This window comes from Stegodyphus dumicola, chromosome 1 (genome assembly GCF_044657685.1).
Source record: "Stegodyphus dumicola isolate Sdum_Otavi_A_Nest chromosome 1, ASM4465768v1".
NCBI classification, from domain to species: domain Eukaryota; kingdom Metazoa; phylum Arthropoda; class Arachnida; order Araneae; family Eresidae; genus Stegodyphus; species Stegodyphus dumicola.
The window spans coordinates 142,123,674-142,145,964 of NC_140768.1; the positions used below are offsets into that span (position 1 = coordinate 142,123,674).

Here is a 22,291-nt window from a genome sequence, read left to right on the forward strand (position 1 = left end):
TGCTCATTTAAAAATTATTTTGCCATATTGCTGTTGAATAGAATTTTATGATTTAAGTGCGGAGAACATGATATTTAATAAATAAAGGTAGCACACAAGACGTTAAAAAAGCCCTTTGGGCGTAATATAAAATCTGAAAGCTTTCAGATTTTTTTTATTTATTTATTGTTCCAATGAATTTCGAAGCCATTGGAAACATGCGTCAGCTGCTGTTCGGCAACTTTTCGAGTTACTCGTGTGAAGATTCTGAGTCGATCTAAAGCGTGTAATTTTTTTGTGGGGATAGTACATATAAGTTGGCTGGAGGTAAAAAAGTTCTCGACCTTTAGATGGTATTGTTTCTTTTCTCCTATCATCAGAATGCAACTAGTGGGAATGGACGAAATTAGAAGTGATACTCTAAGCCAGGGATGGGCAAATTTTTTCGGTCGCGGCCCAAAAATCGAAAGAAAAAAGTTTGGCGGGCCAAGGTAAGTTTCTTTAAAATTTTAAAAACAATATACAAGTATTACAAATTAAATGTGTTAATGAGATGAATGAAAATGCGATTTCATTTTAAAAATTTCCTTATTGTGAGATATACGGATTCTAAAGAACGAGGCTAAATGCTCAATTGTCAGTCTCCTTCTGAAATAATTCTTTATAAGGCCTATGATAGTTGAAAACAATTGTTCACATATATAAGATGAAGCAAACATAGCACTGATTTTCTGGGCGTGAAATATTGAATTGGGAAATCTTACTTTCGATAATGATTTGTAAAACTCTAACTTTGGCACATTTACAAGTAACCGCTTGAGATGATTGTTAGATGGCAAATAAATTAATTAAAGCTGCAAATATGCTCTCAGTGCTTCCCAATTTACGTTGAATGCCATGGTAAAAATATCCAGTTCTGTTTGAATGGCACTGCAATCTGCGTTCGAACTCAAAATGCAGTATTTTCAAGCCACCTTCATAATTCCTAAGCTTCTCTTCATTTACTGAGGGTACTGAATTTAACCACGGGAAATGAGACAAATCGTTCTTAGCTAACAGCCCAGCAAACAGATTAAGTTTTAAGTTATGTTTTTTCTAAGAGGTCTAATTCACCTATATTGAATTCCCATATATCTGCTCGAGAAAGAGATAACGCTTGTTGGCGCCAATCTACAACTATAACTAACAAAAAACTTCCGCTTTTTAACACTTAACCGACTGAAAGCTGTCTGTGCTCCCTCGATTTATGTTTTGTAGAACAAAAATAGAGAAACTGAAAAGATCATCAGTCCTTTGGAAAAAAGAACGAAAAAAATATTTAAACAAAGTAGAAAATGAGATGGATATATAATATATAAATATATACTTCTTTTAATTTGCCTCGGACCGGTAAATTAAAATTCTGTCCGCGGGCCGGATAGAACCTTCCGGCGGGCTGGAGATGGCCTATTTCTGCTCTAGGCAAATTGATAAGAAAACTCGGTTAATTATCATAAAGCTCTACGTAAATTATCATAAAGCTCTACGTAGATTATCATAAAGCTCTACGTAAATTATCATAAAGCTCTACGTAAATTATCATAAAGCTCTACGTAAATTATCATAAAGCTCTACGTAAATTATCATAAAGCTCTACGTAAATTATCATAAAGCTCTACGTAAATTATCATAAAGCTCTACGTAAATTTTCAGTGAATATTGTTTGACAAAAATTCAACTTAAAAGTAAGTACTAGGGGAAAAGCGATGACATATCTGATTGTTGGCTCACATTTCTTTGCTTGCGTTGGGAATCTTTCCTTAATCGTTACCCTCCTCTACAAACAAATTAAAACACAGCGGCGTAAATAACCGGGCAGTATTATAGTGATCTAAGGGAAGTTATGCTTTCTGTTAGATTAGATGTGGATGTTTAAACATTACGTTAAGATCGCCTGATACTAGTGTCGGATTTACATGATCGTGGTAAGAGCTATTACGAAGGCCAACCCAACAGTTTAGTAGATATTATTAATGCAAATCATGTTCTTTTTTAAACCATCTCATGCTTTATAAAAAACACTTTTTAATCCAAAGCTATTTAAAAACACAAAAATACAATGCATTTTTTTTTTTTTTTTTTTTGTTGATTTTGTTAGTGGTTTCTGTTTAGTTCGTGTTACGTAAAACATAAAACTATGTATTTTAATATTTAAAACAGGATTTTATTTTTCCTTAAACAAGCTAGAAAATAAATAAATAGAAAAAAAAAAAAGAAAGAAAGAAAGAAAGAAAGATAAATACATAAGAAAAACTAAGAGCTTTCAGATTTTATATTACGCCTAAAAGGGTGTGTTTTTGAAGTTTTGCGTGTTACCTTTATTTAAAAACTTATCAGTAGAATTTCAGATACACAGTCTCGCGGCGCTGGAGATTTTTTTTTTTTTTCACATAACGTAAGAAACATGCATACATTCATGTAGATTCTTCATTTTTTAATTTCTTTAAATATTATAATACAGGGCGATAATATTTGGTGGCAACAATTTAAAAAGTGTTATTAATTTTATGGTGAACGGATGCAAAATGCCGTTTGTAGACTAATAGCCTTTCTGGGCTAACGCTCCTTTGAGATAAAATAAGAACTTAGAGAGGTTAAAAAAGATTTAGATCTTAAAATAATTCGTGGCTTTTCTACAGTAAATTGAGCTATAGAGGTATAGCATAAATTAATGCAAGTAAATTATTTATAATTCAGTAATTCAAGTATATAGATAAAATGCAGAACTATACATATATGCAGACAGAAAGACAGACAAATTCTTCATTAATTAATAATGCAGATGATTGTTGTGAAATGATTATTGTGTTCCTCCTAAAAAAATAAATTTAAGAAAAAGTTGCTGATATTGTACCAACTTTAATATTGCCATTATGCATTTACAAATAAAATATACCTAAAACAACTACCAAAGAGAGGGAAAGTTGGCAGTATTAAATTTTAAATAATGAGAAGTTATACTGATGTTATACAAAAGTTATGGGGAATATTTCATTTAAAATACACACTTGCACCAAAATCGCTTGCAAAGTTTATTCAGCAGTTTTTACAGTTTTCATCGACATTAGCAATTTTCGTATTTCATGTCCTTTTATTTGTAATTAAAGTGCTTTTCATTGATTTAAGAATGTTCATTTTAATAATTTTCCTAAATGGCGAGTGTAATTTAGCAATGAATAAGCAATTTTTTTTTTTTTTTTTTCGCAATGGAATTTTTGTTACAAAAATGTCTGAAGCATTTTTCTGTTACAAAAAAGTATTTGAGGAGGGCAACATTTTGTCAAAAACAAGAATTTCGAGAAATGTAAAATGTTAAGAAAGGTAGCACTTTAATTAAAGTGCAAGATATCGATTATTTCGGAGATCTGATACTTAGCGATTGTCATATAACAATTAAGGATAATTAATGTAGGAAGGGAAAATTTTATTTTAGCACTGTTTGAATCCAATTCGGGGGGTGGAATCCAATTGACCCAATTTTTCTAATAACCAAATGCCTGTTCATTTGGAATGTTTGGAAATGCATTCTATGTAATACACTCGTTTTAAACTCTGCTTGTGTAAAGAATGTTGTCCATTTTGTGTAAATCGCATCTGCACCTCCCCCTTCCAAGGACTGTTTCTTTTCACACCTGGCGCATTACGTGTTTCATTTCATTCCTCCTGCCACCAACGGGGAGGCCTTCCCCCCTGCCACTGGAAGTTGAAGAAAGGAATCATGGGATAGGAGTAGGAGATCGATGATGGTGATTCGGCGGGCTCACAATGAAACGTTCTGCTCGCCGGCGTCCTCTTCGGCCGCAGTGCTCCTACTCGAGCGATGAATGCCGCAGACGACTCTTCCTGAAATGGTAAGCTGTAGCATCATTTTTGAAGATATTATTCCCTTATTGTTTGTTGCGTGATGACGTCATATTGTAGAATTCCATATCTTCAGTAACTTAACCGTGAGCAATTTAGAAATTTAGAACATTCTTTTAAACAATGAATAAAAGAAAAATCACCAAAATAAAATTGCATGCATGCGTTTATAAGGAGTTCAAGCATTAATATTAGTGATTTATTTTATAAGATTAGTGATTTATTTTGCAATCGATTTGGCATTTATATTAGTGATTACATAAATACATTTATGTAATTACTTTTATTTATAACATTGTAATGTTATATAAGACCTTAATTTACTTTCTAATCTTGTGTTTATATAAAATCAAAGATTCTTAGTATATACGTAATACGCAGGGGCTATTATTGGTTTTCGGATATTTACATTGTTGAATTTTATTTGAGCAGATCTTGTACTAAATATTGAAAGGTAGATTTTCAAATTTTTTTCCTAATGCAAATTTCCCCCTCCCCTCTACTTTAACTTTGCTTTTTGCAAAATAAACTTCATAAAAATATTCCTTGTAATAAAAGAATTTAATCGAAAAGTTTTAAGTAATAACTCTCATAATTCACAGACTCAAAAGTTTTGTTCTAGTATTTTTGGAGACGATATTTCTTGTCATAATTTATTGCTTTAAATGACAATACTTCACAAGAGTTAATTTAACAATTTGCAGATCATTACTTGTTTAGGATAATACATTCGTATTTCCATATCTGAAGGAAACATGACCAGTCGTTAGAAATTAACAAATATTCTATCCGAACATTCATCATTTTATAGTTGGTAAAAAGTATTTGAAGTATCAAAAAATACCTGACGTAAAGCATTCAACCATTTTTATGTTATAAAACGATGGTAATTGCGTCGAACTGTTGAAAGTGCACTGAAATCAAGAGCATTGTCCAAGCTAACATTAAAGAACCAGAGATTTATCATGCGAAAAAACAAATAAGAACGTTAAAATTAATACTATAAAACTAACAGCGGATTTAGGGAAAGTTTGCAATAAATGTTAGCACTGAAACTATTAGAAGAGTCATTAGGCTTACATGGATATAATAGGAAACGGAAAGGAATTCGGCCCACCAACGGCCTTTCGGCAAAGTCGCTGAACACTAGTAGTTTGGTTCGGAGCTCGAATTCTGACGAACGAGAGTTATCTTAATTATGGTGCATGGTTGCATGGGCGTTTTCGTGGATCTCCTTCATGTGTAACGTGTATACGAGTCAGTTTCCTTTAGAAAGTTCTCCACGAAGGGATCCATTACCGTAGGCAGATAGCCCTCGATTGCTTTGCTGTTATTAAATAAACCAATTAAGAAGGAAATTCTTCAATGCAAATACAAGGTAAACACGACTGGCGTTCTGAAAATTATTGGTGAGAAAACAGAACAATGTTACAATTAGATTAGAACAATTTACATTGTTCATGTCACATTGTCATTTGCAAACAAGTCAAAATTTAATATATTTCGATGTGGTGGACGAAATTATTATGTGGCGAAAACGAATATAGAACGAATTCAAAAAGCCTATTGACAGCTGTTAAGCACAGGGGTAGAGGCGCAGTGGTTTGGGGATGTTTCGCTTCCTCTGGAATGGAAAGTTTAATTTTTGTAGAAAATAATATAAATTGGTGTAAATATATATATATATTCTTAAGGGAAGCATAAAAAGGCTTCCGAATATATATATATATATATATATAATTTAAGAAAGGAGGACAAGCTAAAAAAGACCTATGCGGTTAAGAATTTTGCGCATTGAGCTGCAAAATTAGAAAACAAGGTAAAAAGGAAATTCTTCATGCTATTGCTTTAAAGCAAATGTGATACTGTGGTTCCCGTGAATAATTATTAGCACTAAGTTAAAATAAATTGCAATTAAAAGTTTAAATACAAGAAAAATGAAATTATAACAAGAAAACTGACAAATAAAAAGTGAATGTAAAACTCAAATCAAATTTGAATGTTAAAAAATGTTTATTAAAGTTTCAACAATCCTAAAACATTTTAACATAAACACAAAAGTTATTTAAGACACAAGCAAAAATACAAAGAAGCGGTAAATGGTAAATTAGCCTAATTCGAATCTCCTTACGGATTCTTCAGGGAAAATGCACAATGATCTTCGAATCCAGCTATTTCCATATCACGTTTCATCAAAACAGAAGAACTGAGACTGAACTCGAAATAACTTTTTGACTATTAAACCGACAAAATAACGTATTAAGTCTCAATTTCTCTGCTTCATTTCCCGACGCATCCGCTGGTTAAAAGTAAATGAGAAACACATAAATGGTGCAAGGAAAAAACTATACAGACTAGCCTGGTTAGGCAAATGTACAGAATAAAATAAATAGTGAATTGCTATTAGTTCACCTATACGAGATTTTTAGTGAGGACCTACTAGCTTAAAGAGTTAAAACTTTATAAAAGAAAGAAAAACTTTTCAATTTATACTAACATACTTTTAAATATATACTTTAGGTCTTGCTGTGAGCAAAATTAAAACAAGGGAAAGAAAAAATCTTAAACAAATCTTAATCTGCGACTTCTTCTGTGAAAAGCTATGAGCTGAAAATTGTCGTCATTTGCCTCCAGAAACGATAAGAATTAAGCTCACCAATAAAGTGGGACGAAGTAAAAGGGAAAGAAACGTCATAAAGCTATGCCCAATGAAACGTAACAGACAGTTGGCACAAATTGACTCAGAAAGCGGGGAGGGGGGGGTTAACGGTCGAAGATGGTAGAAATTTGTTCTAAATGGCGTCTTGCTCGAAGTAAATTCTAGAAAGTTGAAAGGAGGTGAATTCAAAATGGCTAACTCCAAAAAAAATGGTAAAAAATTGCCTGAAAACAGTAGAAATTGGAAAAACACAGCAATTTGTTAATTAAAGTCGTAATTCTTCAAGCTAGAAGGCTTTTAAGCTACTTGAAACGAAAAAGGCCCTAAAAATAAATAAAAGGATAGGATTGGCCAGAAAAAACTTAAGTTTTCTATTCAAGAATTATTCAAGAATAGAATTTGTGTTGAAGGTATTCGTGGTTCATTTTTGTTTACTGTTACAACTTCGCTAAATCGAGGCGAGCAGATGAATAAAACAGAATTAAAGTTCTTACCTTAATAAAGTGTAATCCAAGCTGCGGAGGTAAGGAACATGATCATTATTTTAGCAAACGCAAAAATAACATATTTATTAGGTATTAGAAGAAAAAAATATAGCGATGATTACAAGCGTTGTTTACTGTCCATTGCATAACGCGAGAAGTGAGTCATACAAGGAGAGAATGTTTCTTCTTCCTTTTTTGGATCAAGTCCAATCACAGTTAGCGGGGGTGTGGGGGGTGAATTAATGTCGGAGTAGTACAGCCTCATCGCCTCCGTTATGAATTGCTCCACAATCTCCCACTCGATGAGCTGTTTTGTCCACAGTAAGCCCGATTCCTTTTATTAAAAACTCCAGCTGTTGTCTGGGCAAAGGTTTTGTGAACATGTCTGCATACATCATTTTACTGTTGCAGTGTATTAATTTTACAATCCCTTGATTTTGTAGATCACATACGTAGTGGTATTTCACATCGATGTGTTTGGTGTAACTGCTTCCTTTCTCTTTTCTGGAAAGATTTATGCATGATATATTGTCCTCGAATACGATGTTAGCTTCCTGTTGAGCGAAGCCTAAATCTCCCATCAGTTGTCTAATCCATTGTAGCTCCTGCAATGTTAAGGCTAGAGCGATGTATTCGGCTTCTGTCGAAGATAGGGCGACACAATTTTGTTTCTTGCTTCCCCATGATACAGTACTGTTTCCTATTTGAAATAGATATCCGGATGTGGATTTTCTGTCAGAGGTATCTCCTGCCCAATCAGCGTCACTGTAAGCTTTGATGACTGGTGCACCATTGGATTTTAGATGTAATTTGTAATTAATTGTCGCTCTCAACTATCGTATGATTTTAATGATACCGTTCCAGTCCGATGTTGATGGATTTTCTACTTTTCTACTAAGTATTCGAACAGAATTTGCTATGTCAGGTCTTGATACTGTTGCTAAATATAAAAGTGCTCCCACTGCTTCCGTATACTTCCGATTATCGGGAAAAACGTCATCCTGGTTGTTTTGGTTCTTCGTAAAATTCGTAGTCATGGGTGTATAGCTTAGTTTCTTTGGTGACGGACGTTTTTCCATTAAGTATCGATTTTTTCTTTCTGCTCTACCGTTCTGTTGCGGTGAATATGCTACGGAGGTTTGATGTTCGATTCCCTTTTCCTTTAGATAGTCTTCAATCTCTTTGCTTGTATATTCTCCTCCATTGTCTGTTCTTAAGACTTTTGGCTTCTTTCCAAATTTGTTCTTCGTCATGGTTACGAATTGTTTTAATTTGGAGATAGCTTCATCTTTTGTAGCTAGCAGATAGATCGTTGTGTATCTCGAATGATCGTCGATGAATGTTATGAAGTATTTCTTTCCTCCTAATGATGTTGTACCGATTGGTCCACAAATATCTGAGTGTATCAAGTCTAGAACTGATTTCGCTTTATAGTTGTTTAGCTTGGGATACGGCAATTCAGTCATTTTGCCTCTGATACAGCATTCGCATTCTTTTTCCTTTTTGGCTTCTCCGTCAATTCTTATTCCGGTTGCCAGGTCGTCGTTCTTTAACCTCTTGATTGCTTCATAATTTCTATGTCCTAGCCTTCTATGCCAAAGATCTATACTATTTTCTCTTCTTTCTGCAGTTGAAATTTCCTTCTGCTTTAGCAATTCCTATGGTTTTATTTTTCTTCTTTATTCTGCAAATATCTTCTTCAAATTCAACTGTGAATCCTTTCTTTGTAAATTTTTTTACGGATATCAATCCTCCTTCTAAGTCAGGAACGTACAGAACATCTACGAGTCTCACTTCTATTTCGTTATCTTCGTCGTCTGTACAATATAAGTATCCTTCTCCTATACCTTCGGACTTCATCTGCTTGCCGTTAGCAATTATTATCTGCTCAGTTTTGCTTCTATCCAATTTGGTGAAAAAGTTTATGTTATCGGTCATATGACAAGTAGCACCTGAGTCAACTCACCAGTTTGAGTTTTGAGATTTTCTTTCTCTGGTGACTTCGAACGTGTAATTCTCAGTCTTCTCACGATTCTTATTTTCGTTTTCATCTTCATGTGTATCCTCGTTTACAGCAACTTTCGTTTTCTGTTTATTTCCATAATTTCCTTTATTTTCGTTCGCTTTTCATTCTTGAAAAATGAGTTACTTTCGTTTTTATCTTTTTCTTTGTGGTTATTTAAAAATCTGCATTCTTTTTCTAAGTGTCCTATTTTTTTGCAATAATTGCATCTTCGTTGATTTAAATGCTTGAATTTTGTGCTAAAATTCGTTTTGAAGGCAGTCGTTTCTTCTGCTCGCGTGACTTCTTTTCTTCTCAGACATTCGTCGATGAGTTTCGTTTTTACGTATTCCAGCGTTAGTTCTTCTTCTGGGCGTGCTTCTAAAGCTGTAATGAGATTTTCGTAGCTCTTTGGTAAGCCTCTTAGTAAGAGCGCTGCAATGTGACTGTCCTTTATTTCTTCACCGATTCCTCGCAGTTCGTCTAGGATTTCGAGCATTTTGTTGACGTGTTCTTCGAGTTTGTATTCGTTTTCTGCTTTTAACGTATACAGCTTTCTCAGAAGGTAAAGTTTACTGGAAAGATTCTTTCTTTCATGCATTTTCTTTAATTCATTCCATATTTCTTTGGCTGTCGTTTTATTTCTTACGTGTACGATTTGGTTGTCTTCTACGAGTAAACTAATGGTAGCTTGTGCTTGTTCATCTCGTTTTCTCCATTCGACGTTTATTTCTTTTGGTGTATCATCTGCTATTAAATCCCATAAATTTTCCTTTTTCAGGATCATTTCAAGTTTATATTAACTATCAAGTATTTCCATACTTGATAGTTGTTATTGTTTAGTTTCATGATCGAATATTTATTTTCGCAGCTAGTAGCCATTTCTGCTTCTGTATTTCGAATGCGCAGTACGCAACTATGCAGTTTTGTTTCGCTTTTGAAGACAGGCTTGGCTTTTCCTTTTTCGGATTATCCAGCGATAATTTATGGTAAAGTATCTCTTATGTTTTTTTTAATGGCTTATCTCGATATATTTTATGCGTTTAGTTGAAGTAAACATATTTTCAGTCTCATAATCTTTTGTTGAAGGTATTCGTGGTTCATTTTTGTTTACTGTTACAACTTCACTAAATCGAGGCGAGCAGATGAATAAAACAGAATTAAAGTTCTTACCTTAATAAAGTGTAATCCAAGCTGCGGAGGTAAGAAACACGATCATTATTTTAGCAAACGCAAAAATAACATATTTATTAGGTATTAGAAGAAAAAAATATAGCGATGATTACAAGCGTTGTTTACTGTCCATTGCATAACGAGAGAAGTGAGTCATACAAGGAGAGAATGTTTCTCCTTCCTTTTTTTTTTTTTTGGATCAAGTCCAATCACAGTTAGCGGGGGTGTGGGGGTGAATTAATGTCGGAGTAGTACAACCTCATCGCCTCCGTTATGAATTGCTCCACAATTTGAAGTACTGAGCCAAACGTGGAAAGTAAAATTGAAGTTGTGAGAGGAATTAACTTTACATTTTTACATTAGATCATCTGAATTAGCCATCCATTAATCACCTTCCCTATGGGATTTGAGTAAAAAATTTCATTATCTAACTCAAAAAATCTAAAAAGACAAGTAAATGCCAGCTTTTTTAAATAAGTTTTTAATGACTGTTTTTGGAATAAGATTGCTATGTAAGATTTTAACAAAGTAGAGTACTTCTTCTTGGAGGTGTTTTGTATTATTACAGATTCTTTTAATTCTAAGAAGTTGTGCATTAATTGGGTTGATAATGAGTCTTTTAGAAATATTAGAATTCCAGTTAGTTAATTTAAGTATAGGAAAGTTGAAATCTCTGCGTTTGTCGATGATTTTTAAAAGAATGTAATCCAGAATATGTAAATCAAGGTAAACTATATCATTTTGATCTGTATTAGTGGTATTAAGCTTGAGACAAGTAGGGTAAATATTAGCTTTATCTATTTTGTTGAAGTTGTTAAAAGCAATAACATCATCTATATAACGAAAGATGTGTTGGAAATACTTTTGATCTTCAATTTTAAGTGAAAGTACAAATTCTTCGGTGAAAAGGAATAGTTCACAGATTGAGGCTGAAAAGTTTCCGCCCATAGATATACCTTGTACTTGTTTAAAAATGTTGTTATTAAATTGAATATAATTGTTAAAAAGTACACTTTTAAGGAAAAGTTGCCAATCTTCAGTTGATAATATTGTAGTGATCTTTGGAAATAAATTATGGAGAGTAAGCAAGCATGAATTAATTTCTTCTAGTGGTAAAGTAGCATAACGGTTCTCAAAATCGTAGCATTGGACACGCTCTAATTTAAGTGAATTTAAAGTCTTAAGAATTTGTTCGTTGCTTGAAATCATACAGTTGCAATGTTGATCTTTAAAACCAAAATTATTGATAACATCTCGAATGAGCTTAAGTTTCTGTCCAAAGAGATAATCTATTTCCTTTAAATAACTTCTGGTACTGTTAGCTATGTATCTGAATTTGACTGGAGTTTTATGAAACTTTAGAAGTGCATTGAGATTTGCAAACCTATTATTAAATTCGTTGGGAGGGATTTTAATTCTTTTATGAAGTGCTTTAAATTTACTGAAAAGTATTTTAGTGCCGGTAGAGACTTGTTGATAGGTGCAGGTGCTATGTAATTTCTTATGCAGAATGTCGTAATAAAATCTTTTCATATGACACTGAAATTATTACTCGCTTTGTCGATTTTGGTGATGATAAAACTTTCTTGCAGCATATTAATTTGAGATTCTAGATGCCTCTTACTGTGGACTTGACTGAAACTAGGTAGCTTGAAAAGCATAAGTTTAAAATCTTTAATTAAAGTTGCTTTCTGTTCAAGAAATGTTGCCGTCGGTAAGTTATTGCGATTACTAGCCAAAAAATGAACTTATTAAGATCGTTGCTGAACTGTTTTAAGCAATAGTGTTTATTAAGACCGAAAGTAGTATCAGGACTTGTGTTCCTCTTTACTTGCCTCGGAAACATGAACTGTCCTGACTCGGAACAGGGAGCTTACTCAAGCTATGTTCAATAAATTGTGAAGTAGACAATACACACAGGAAGGGTATACGAAACCCTTTATTTTTCTATCTTTACAGAGATTTCCGGAACTTCGGAATACAGAGACCAACCACTTGTGGTCTGAACGTAAGAATATAAAACTACTAACTAAAACTCTAACTAAAACTAACTTTGGATTAATATACAAGTGCCTAACTTTAAGATTGGCCGTTATTTAACAAAATCCGTATGTAGTACAGAGAGCTGCTAACACTACGATACGTTTAAAATTATCACGAGGATTAAACCTCTGGCCTTGAAGGCAACCAGCAACCGAGTAAAAAACTACTATGGCAAGCGACCTGCTTCTAATAACTTCTTCCTCTCTCTTGCTTGGCAAAAAGCCACAACTTAAGTACTTGGCGTTCGCAAGACAAATTTGCATAAATAAGTTAAAGCTTTTAATTCTGGCCAGAAGTAGAAAATAAGAAGTGATAGTAAAGATTTAAAATAAAATAAACGTTAGTAAAACTTAGGATCCTTACAGTAGGACGAAATTTGGTACCTAGTTGCATGAGTTGTCGTAGTTGCTCATCTTGAATGATGCTAAGATCTCCTGTGATTATATGTTGGTGAAAAAAATCTATAAATTGATAAATTGATTGTAATCAGGAAGCTGGCAGTTTCAAATGCTGTTAGCTACTACATCGTAGTGGCTAATTACCACGCTAAAGCTAATTACCAGCTAAAGTTTTTTTCAAATTTAAAACAGGGTGTAACTTGTATATATATATATAATTTAAATAGAAATTGAAAAGCTAATAAGTAAATTGTGGTAAGACTTATTTGGTCTTAAAAATTTTGCGCAAAATGCTGCAAAAATATGAAATAATAGGAAGAAATATTGTAGAGAGCTCGCTAAAAAGTTACCAGGAGTTGTGGCTCCAAGAAATAGTTCAACGCAGTATTTTTAAAAAAATATTAACATGGAAGTAATTTTTAAAATATTAACATGGAAAGGTGAAAAAACAGCCTACACGCGAAATAAAATACAGAACAAAAAACTGTTAAAATCAATTGTTGGAAACATGTGAATGCACAAAAAAAAAAAAAAAAAAAAAAAAAAAAAGAGCAAAACCTATCGAAGTGATATGTGTAAAGTTAACACTTATAAAAAACTGTTCGACGGAGCGAGTTAAAACAAAATGAAATTAAAACATAATAATAAAACATAAATTGCAAAAACTATAAAATTATAAAAATTACAAAGCGGAAAATGGTAAATTAGCCCAATTGGACCTCCAACCAGGCTTTTCAAGGGAAAATTGGTTGAATGTTGACTCAAACTAACACCATTACGCGTTTCGCCGAAACAGACAATTGAAGCTGTTGTTTGACGAAAAAAAATTTTTAAATAATATGAATTGTCCTGAAAAAGTCTTTTTGGAGCTTCAATTCTCTGTTCCTTTTTCCCGACACGTCCGCAGAAAAAACACATTAAGATGTAAGAAAAAGTAAATGCAACACCGAGCAAAACAAAAAAATAATAATAATAATAATAAAATAAAATAAATAGCGGTCTGCTATTAGTCAAATTATACAATAACGTACGAGCTGGTCCTGCTAGCTTAAAGAATAAAACCTTTATAAATATTATGGTACAGAAATCAAAATCTAAAGAAATAAAATTCTAATGAAAACAAACGTCGTGGGTCTTGCTAAGACCAAGAAAAAGATTTTAAAAAACACACACACACACAAAAAAAAATTATAAAAAACAGACCTGTGGCTGAGACGTCCTCTTGATCGCGAAACATATTTGACGTGTATTTATTGAGGAAAAAAAAGAATAAGGAAACTTGATATTTGTTTGAAAGCTCTAGTAATAGTAAATTAACGAAACTACATGCAATCACTACCTACTGAGCTGCAAAAACGCAGTAACCTGGAACAGCTTTCATCACAGTCATTCCCCAAATAGCTAAATTACTGTTTCAGCTCCTGTAATATAAGTATTTATAATATAAGTATCTAACTTTCGTAATATAAGTGTTCATTCCAATATAGTAAATATGCATCTAACAAATGAATTACCAATAACAATGTTGCATAATGCCTATATATTTCTGTAGTGTAAAAATCTTTCTTCCACATTGATTGTCATCACTTAAATGTATCACATTTGACTTATTTATACACCAAATGTAGTACTCATTTAATGCACTGCCAAATGCATATATGTGTATACATACAATATAATTTCACTTATATATAGTATTGATTTATGTTGCAAGAGTGTTCATATGTAATACTGTGCTATTCAAAATATCTTGTAACAAAAGAAAATAATATGTACTGAACAACAGGCCTTGTATGCCAGTGTAACTGATTTCCGCAGAAATGACGTTCAATTCCGTAAGGTGCGAACTAGGACGGATGTCATCTTCGCGGTGTATAGTAAATCTTACGAAGTAATAATGAATCTTAGGAACAGAACAAATAAAATGCTCTTAAATGAAAAAACTTAATAGAATCCATTGCAAAGCGCAAGAAGAATGTTTTAGCTAAAGGATATCTAACGAAATATTGAATTTCTTTTTCTTTTTATGCTTTTATTAAATACTACCTGGACTCATTAAAATCATTATATATATTTTTTTCATGATAACTGTTTTAGGCGGCTAACTTTTAAGAAATAATATAGCAATCGCAAAAATATGTAGGGCAAACTCTACCACTCTATCGCGAATTCTAGTGATTTGCTGTTTTTAAATATTTTGTGATTTCACTGTCAAATTAAATTTTATATGGTATAAGTGAGATGAACTTCCTTTTTTATAGATAAACAAACAACAAATTAATAACGAAAAAACAGAAAACAAGCCCCGCCCCCCGAAAAAAAATAAATCTGAAAGGTTTCAGATTTTAAATTACGTCCAAAGGAGCATTTTTTTTTTTTTTAAACTTTTTGTGTGTTACCTTTATTTATTAAATATCACGTTGTTGCACTTAAACCATAAAATTCAGTTCAGTAGCAATGTCGCAAAATAATTTTAAAATGAGCATATCTTTAGAATTTCCGATACACAGTTCCGCGCCCGCTAGAGATAAAAAGGTCCCCCTCCCCACCGTAGAGTGTTGCCATTGCTCACTTTTAAATCTTCGAGTTTGTTACTCGAAAATTCGTTAATGTTTTACAAAATATGAAATCGGCAATAAAACAAATTCCAAATTTCAAATTTGGTCTTCCACTTGCCCATATTCGTAGGAGGATTACTTCATTCAAAATTCGATGGCTCTATGTACCGTTGTTTTATCACAATGCCAGAAATAAACATACATTTATGCAGATTTTTCATTATTTAATTTCTTGAAATATAATGCAGGACTCTAACGTTTGGTAGTAACATTTTGAAATGTGAACTGGACATTTACAGTGATTCAACGCAAAATCGCAAAACGAGAACAATAGTCCTTCAGGAACAAAGCTCCTTTGGACTAAGAAAAATTTTTTGGCCATCATTCTTAGAAAACTGAATATTGATATAATAAACTGTTAAGACTGAAAAAATATTAAAATGTATGCCAATATTTAACACTTCATTGGGAATTTTAAACATATTCTGTTATTAAGCCTAAAAGTTTTAGTTACGCCACTGGTCAAAATAAGAACATTGCGAAGTGCGTGTTGCGTGCTCAAAAATCAAAAGAAAATAAGCAGCTTGAAATGAGCAATATCCCTTAACACAAATATTAATTATCATAATAAATAAGTTAACCAACTTCCCGCTGAAAACAAAAATCATGCTAAACTTTTCAGTATCTTAAAAACAGTGAAATAAGCAATATGAAACTATTCAAAATGATGCGATTTCATAAAAAAGTAATTAAAAAAATATGATTCGAATTTTGAAAAAAATCGAGGTGCACTGGCTCTTATCTAGAAGCACCTATGTATCAAATTTCGTAGCCCTGGGTCTATTAGCTTACGCGCATACAAACGAAAGACACAAATACACACACAGACAGATTCTTTCTTTCATTATATGTAGAGATAAACTGTTTCTTGTTGTTCTTATTTAATGCAAACTGTTTATTTATTAAATGTAAACTGTTAATTGTTATTTTTATTAAATAAAAAGTATTTCATTATATACGCTGTATTATTTGCACTGAAATCGGAAGTATCCGAATACTTAGGCGAGTTTATTTTAACAGCTTTTTGAATAAATTTATTTATTTTCCCAAAACGGCGTGAATAATTTTTTTCAAAAGAAGCAGGCTTTTGATAAAGATGATTAATAGTCTAATATGAGCCACTAAATGTCAGAAGCATTTTATTTATTATAAATATGTTGCTAATGTTCATTAATATTATCATTTGGATATTTTGTAAGGATTATGTTAATTTTATTTAACAGTTAAATTTTGGTTAAAGTTTCTTTCCTATCAATTCTTAACTTCAACTTACCACTTCCGGCCAGAACGTAGTTTTAGAATCACGTCTGAATACATAATGATGAAGAGCGGTATATATGAAGAAAGGAAGAGGAAGGAAATGAATGAGGAAGAGGAAGAGCGGCAGAGAGAGACCAATATTAGTCTCAAAAAGTCGTTTCTCGTCGAAACACTTAAATGCTTTGTATCACTTTTCAAATTGCTGCCACCAAATATTATCGCCATGTATTTGCATTTAAAGAAATTAAACATTAAAGAATCTGTATGAATGTATGTATATTTCTAGCATTGGGAAGAAACAAACCTATAGCCATCACATTTTGAATAATGTTGTCATCGAATTTTATATTTCATCTTTCAGAAAACTTTAAAGCGCCCTTTAAAATATGAAAACTTTCAGATTATTATTATTATTATTATTATTGTTTTCTACATTTTAATGTTTGTGGTGAAAATTATTGTTGAATTATATTTTAACAAGGAGTTATGATTAAAATTCTGATGAAAAATATGATCAAAGTGCTAAATTTAAAATTATTTTTAAAAACTACATTTTTCAAAATTCACTACTACTTTTTTAAATATTAATTACTTTGTCTCTACATATTTTTATACTACACAAAATTATGCACGAAATTTTAATGCTTTAATTTATTAGTTTAATTTACTTATTTAATTAATTTAATTTATGATAATTTTAATGCTTTTATTTAAGATTTAATAAAAATAATTTTAACACATTTTTAACTGAAATTTCTCACATGGACGTCACATATAGGCAAAACCAAAAAAACTACTCAATCTTGTGTTTTATCGAAAGGATCGATTTTAAAGCTCGGCCACTGAGGCACCTAAATTAAGAAATTATATTTTTACAACCAGTTCCTACAGTGTTGTCTTTCGATAAAACACAAGATTTTTAGTTTTTCATTCATATTCAGTTAATCTACAATCGTTCAACAAATTGAGCGATTTTAAAATGAATTAATTTCACTTAAATCACTCAGTTTATCAAGAAATTCTAAATCGAAAAATGAAATACAGATCTCATGATGTAAGGAATTTTGTCCTTCATTGTCCCATACCTTCATGGTGTAATTGAAAGCACATAAAAAATCCAGTGTTTTATATATATATATATATATATATAATTTATTTCCTAAACAGTATTGATTAATTGATTATATTATCTCCTAAGTTTAATTAAAGTAGAATTATTTTAAAAGTGTGCATCCATACTGGTAAGTTATATTTTGAAAGATGTTTTGAAGTAATTTGAAAGCAAAATGTTAATAATGTTTTAATGGGGACTGGAGTTAAATCATCACGAAGAATAATATTACAATTGTAAAAGTAAAAATTAAAACATGTAATTATTGTCATTGATCGGAAATTAGTTGACTTTTCAAGGGGAACAAACCAACTCCCGTTCAATGATCAATAATTGATAAAAATACGTAAATATGAAAATGTTTCGTCTTTACTCGAGTTATAAGTTAAAGCCAAACCGGCAATTCTAGTCAGGCCAAATATTTCCGCGAATAGTTGCTACTCAAAGAACTTATTCTCATGAAGTATTTTAGTCAATTCAATTTGGAGTAAAAATCAATTACTGTAGAGAAATCCTGTAAAACTCGAGTAACTGTCCCCGACACTATCATCTTTATGTATTTGAGTACTATATTATTTGTAGAAATTAAACATTGGAAATTGTCATTATGAAATCGAAATCAAAGTAAAGTTGAAATAAACATAGAAGATTATAAAAAAGATAAATAATGCAAACTTTGTAAAAACAAATCAAAGAGAACATAAAAATAATATAGAAAATAATATAGAAAATAATATAAATAAGATCAGTGAATGTACATGAAGATATAAAGGCCAGAAAGGTATTAAGTAACTTACATTCTTTCTAGTGGGGGAGTTGGCAATGTGTTCTCTTCGTGTCTGACTCAGAAGTGTAGGGTGTCCGAAAATTCTTAGCGGCAGTAGGGGCTTTGAATAATATCAGTCGGTAAGACTTGGGTGAAGTAATTTATGGTAGTGGGTGGGACTTGGAATTCTTGAGGGATGTATTTTGTGGAGTTCTTATCTGAGAGAGACCGTCTGTTAAGATTTTTTTAAAACTACTAGTGAATGGAAATTAATTAATTTCTGGCTAATTGTCGTGTCGCAATGATTAAGAATTTAAGAAAGGGAAAAGGCATTTTCGCTGTCCAAGAGCTAGTAGACAGTCTAAAGGCAGGAAATAGGCCCAATTTTTAGTAACAGTATAGTAACAGTATATGTCTGAAGACAATTAGCTTTTTACAATATATACAATTGAGTAATTACACTATATACAAATCTTTCAACTGACAGTCATCCAACTTATACCGCCTTCTCAGGTTTAGGAATAAATTATCATATCCCTATCAGTTAAATGATTTAGAGTGAGTATTTAACGCCTGTTATATATATATAATTTATATAAAACAAAGTCTCCGAAATATATCTACTAACTACTGCATTCACGTGAAATGGCAGCGTTCTGGAAATGGTGCATCAATCAGGCGAATTCGGAGAAATATCAGAATCTGAACTTTAATTCTTTGGCAACGGTATTGTCAGGTAATGGATGCCAAAATTCGGGAGAACTTAGCGCCACTCCTATGTCTGAGAACTGCAAAATTCTATCTATTTTTAGTAACAGGGTTGAAAAGTAGGAAGCTTCTCCGATCAATATAAAATAATATGCGATGCCCATATTTCACGTTCGATTTTCTTTTGCTAGGATGGCGGTTGCAGTGATGTATAATTATTTAGATGATCATAAAAGGTTGTCTGCATTACAAGCAATTTTTTGTTTGGAAGAAGAACAGTTGATTTTGGCTGTTAAAGAGAAATTTAAAAGTACAGGAAAATAATTATTATAATTTTTTGTTTGTAAAATAAACTTTTATTTAAAATTCACAAAATAATAATTAATGAACTAAGAGGAGAAATATAATTATTATATAGTTTCATTTGAATAAAGGATTAAATAATTCTCTTTACAAAATTCATTTATAATTTTACATAACAAATAATAAGAGTCTTGAGCCTTTGATGAATTCATACAAATAGTGACTTGTAATTTCATGTCTTAAAACTTCATGACTTCTAATTTTGACAAATTTCATTCATACATTTCGTTTTTTGGGCCTATACAAAACCAAATATTTACCTTTTGATGCACTGTATGGGACAGAGAAGAGCAAAATTACGTACGTTTTATGTTTTATTTATAAAGTTGAATCATTTTTGAAAGGCCTATTTTATTCTAAAGATGTTTTTTAGCTTCTAAACTTATGATAGCATCATATGCAATTATTGTACATTATTGCTTATATAATATAAACAATAAATTTTGTAAAAACGCAAAAACAATATAATTTCATAGCAATAGTTCTCAAACTCTTATTCCCCATGCACCCCTTTCAGCACGGCTAGAAAATGATTCCGCCCCTCCTTCCAAAACTAAAAATATACATACATACTATTACGAATTTTGTTTTTAAATAGCTAATCTTAGTAGAGTTATAATTAAAATTGTTTTATTTCCTCGTGCAATGCAGCGCGTGATTTAAGAGAAAGCTACGCGGAAAAATTAAAAATATTAGAGCACGTGTGTTATGTACGAAAAAAATTATGTTGGAGTTTTTATACCTTATTCCTTTATAACTTAAACTTAACTGACTGACTATGGTGCCGGATAAATTAACAAAAAAAAAAAAAAAAAAAAAAAAAAAAAAAAAATCAAATATCAAATAATTCACATTCAAATCTAATTCATAATATTCATATATCATTTCGACATTCTTATAAACATTCCTATAGTGGTAGTACTATTTAACTTTTTAGGTTTGCTTTGTGAGTAACCTATGTAAAAGGAAATATCAATAACTCCAAATTCAATTAAATTCCATGTTTCTTAAAAGCCTCTCGGCTCAAACAAATGGAGGGACATGACAGACCACAGAAACTACACTAAATTAAACAAATGATACACATACATATAAAATCATACATATAAATACATATCAAACACATTTACTAATTTCTAGAATATTCAAACATATGATAACTAGGTAAACTGATCAGTCCACTACAAATTAACCTTAAGAGGTAAATTAACATATATATCATTTTAAATCTTATACTCATGTTAGGTGTACTAATTTTTTTTAACATTACATAACTCACAATTTAGGCGGTTGTACCACACGTATATTAATATAGTATCATTACTCGGTTACAATTTAAATACAAAAGACAGAAAAAAAAATTCACTCACAGTGTGAAGTTCATACATTAAACTCCTATGCCATCATCGACTGATTAATATGGAGTGCTGATAGTTCAATAGATCGTCCTACTCATTTCGTTGACCATTCGAAGAGATCGAGAATGCCATCATCGACGGATTAATACGGAGTTTTAGATAGTTCAACAGATCGTCCTACTCATTTCGTTGACCATTCGAAGAGATCGAGAATGCCATCATCGACAGATTAATACGGAGTTTTAGATAGTTCAACAGCTAGTCCAACTGCTTTTAAATCAGAAACGCTAACGCCTTCAACAAATCAAGACCCAAGGAAGACACAGGAATCAGGATGCGGAATTAATTAGGGAGCAGTCTTTATCAGGAACGTTAACGCTTCAACAAAATCAAGACTCGAGGAAGACACAGGTATCAGGATGCTTCTCTTAAATTAGGGAGCAGTCTTTATCAGGAACGCTAACGCTACAACAAAATCTGTATCAAGGTAACCTCGAGAATGTCAAATTAAAGTTCTTGGGAAAATATAACGGAGCAGCAGCAAAGCTATATTTTGCATAAGCACTTAGTCTCAACTCGAGCAAAATTCTCATCAGCTGAAAGCCGACAGAAATTCAAGACAGCCGCCCGCTGGTACACGGCATTCGCGAGAGCAAGACCCACAAGGGGGTCAAGCCCCCGCCACTCGTTTTCTTCTTACTCTTAGCTTGAAAGAATCAGGAAACAGAATGATCTCTAGCCTGGTGCAAGCACCCAGGAAAACTCGATTTCTCCGCCTCTGTGAGTTCATAGGCTTTCAAAAAAAAAAAAAAAAAATCATAAAATTAAATCTTACCAATCCCGGAATTTTATATTATCTAAATTGAGAAAATGACACACCCATGACGAATCAAACACCAGAAAATCTGACAATGCAATCCGAAAAACATCTGTACTCACAACGTGAGAAAAAAAATAGACCCCCTAACTAACAAGCGAAACTAACTTTATGAGCATCCAATTACCTAACCCCCCACTGTCTTGAAGTTCACAAAACTGCAAACTTTAACAAAGCGACAAGACGAACGATTTCCGTTTCACACGCATTAGCTAAAAAAGGGCGACACACATACCCTACTGCCTCCATTGTTAAAAGGCCATAAACCAGATGGCTCCCGCAACCGTTTCCCGCCTTAGTTACAAATCCTACTCAAGAACAACAAGTTAAACAACACCTTAAGAGCCTAAGAATACTTTTTCCCAGATTAAAATACACATGAATACAAACAAAAATAGTAGAATAATAATTGAAAATCGCGACATAACACGTGCATTTAACATTGAGTAAAAGTTTATCCTTGTAATTGATATTTAATTTAAATAAATGCAATTGACTACTATGTTAGCTGTAACTGTAATTCTACTCTTTTTGTTTTCCAGAAATTGCTAGAACCGTCCCGCGCCGGCCGATTTAAAAAGTTTTAAAAGT

The 22,291-nt window shown here is 32.1% G+C and overlaps 1 protein-coding gene across 1 annotated transcript in view; it reads left to right on the plus strand.

Moving 5' to 3' along the window:
* The first annotated feature begins 3,712 nt into the window (after positions 1-3,712).
* LOC118201057 (core alpha-(1,3)-fucosyltransferase-like) overlaps positions 3,713-22,291 on the plus strand; it is a 51,834-nt gene continuing 33,255 nt past the window's right edge. The window contains exon 1 of the mRNA XM_085821473.1: positions 3,713-3,869. The gene's annotated coding sequence lies outside the window, so the exon portion shown is untranslated. The remainder of the gene's footprint in view (positions 3,870-22,291) is intronic.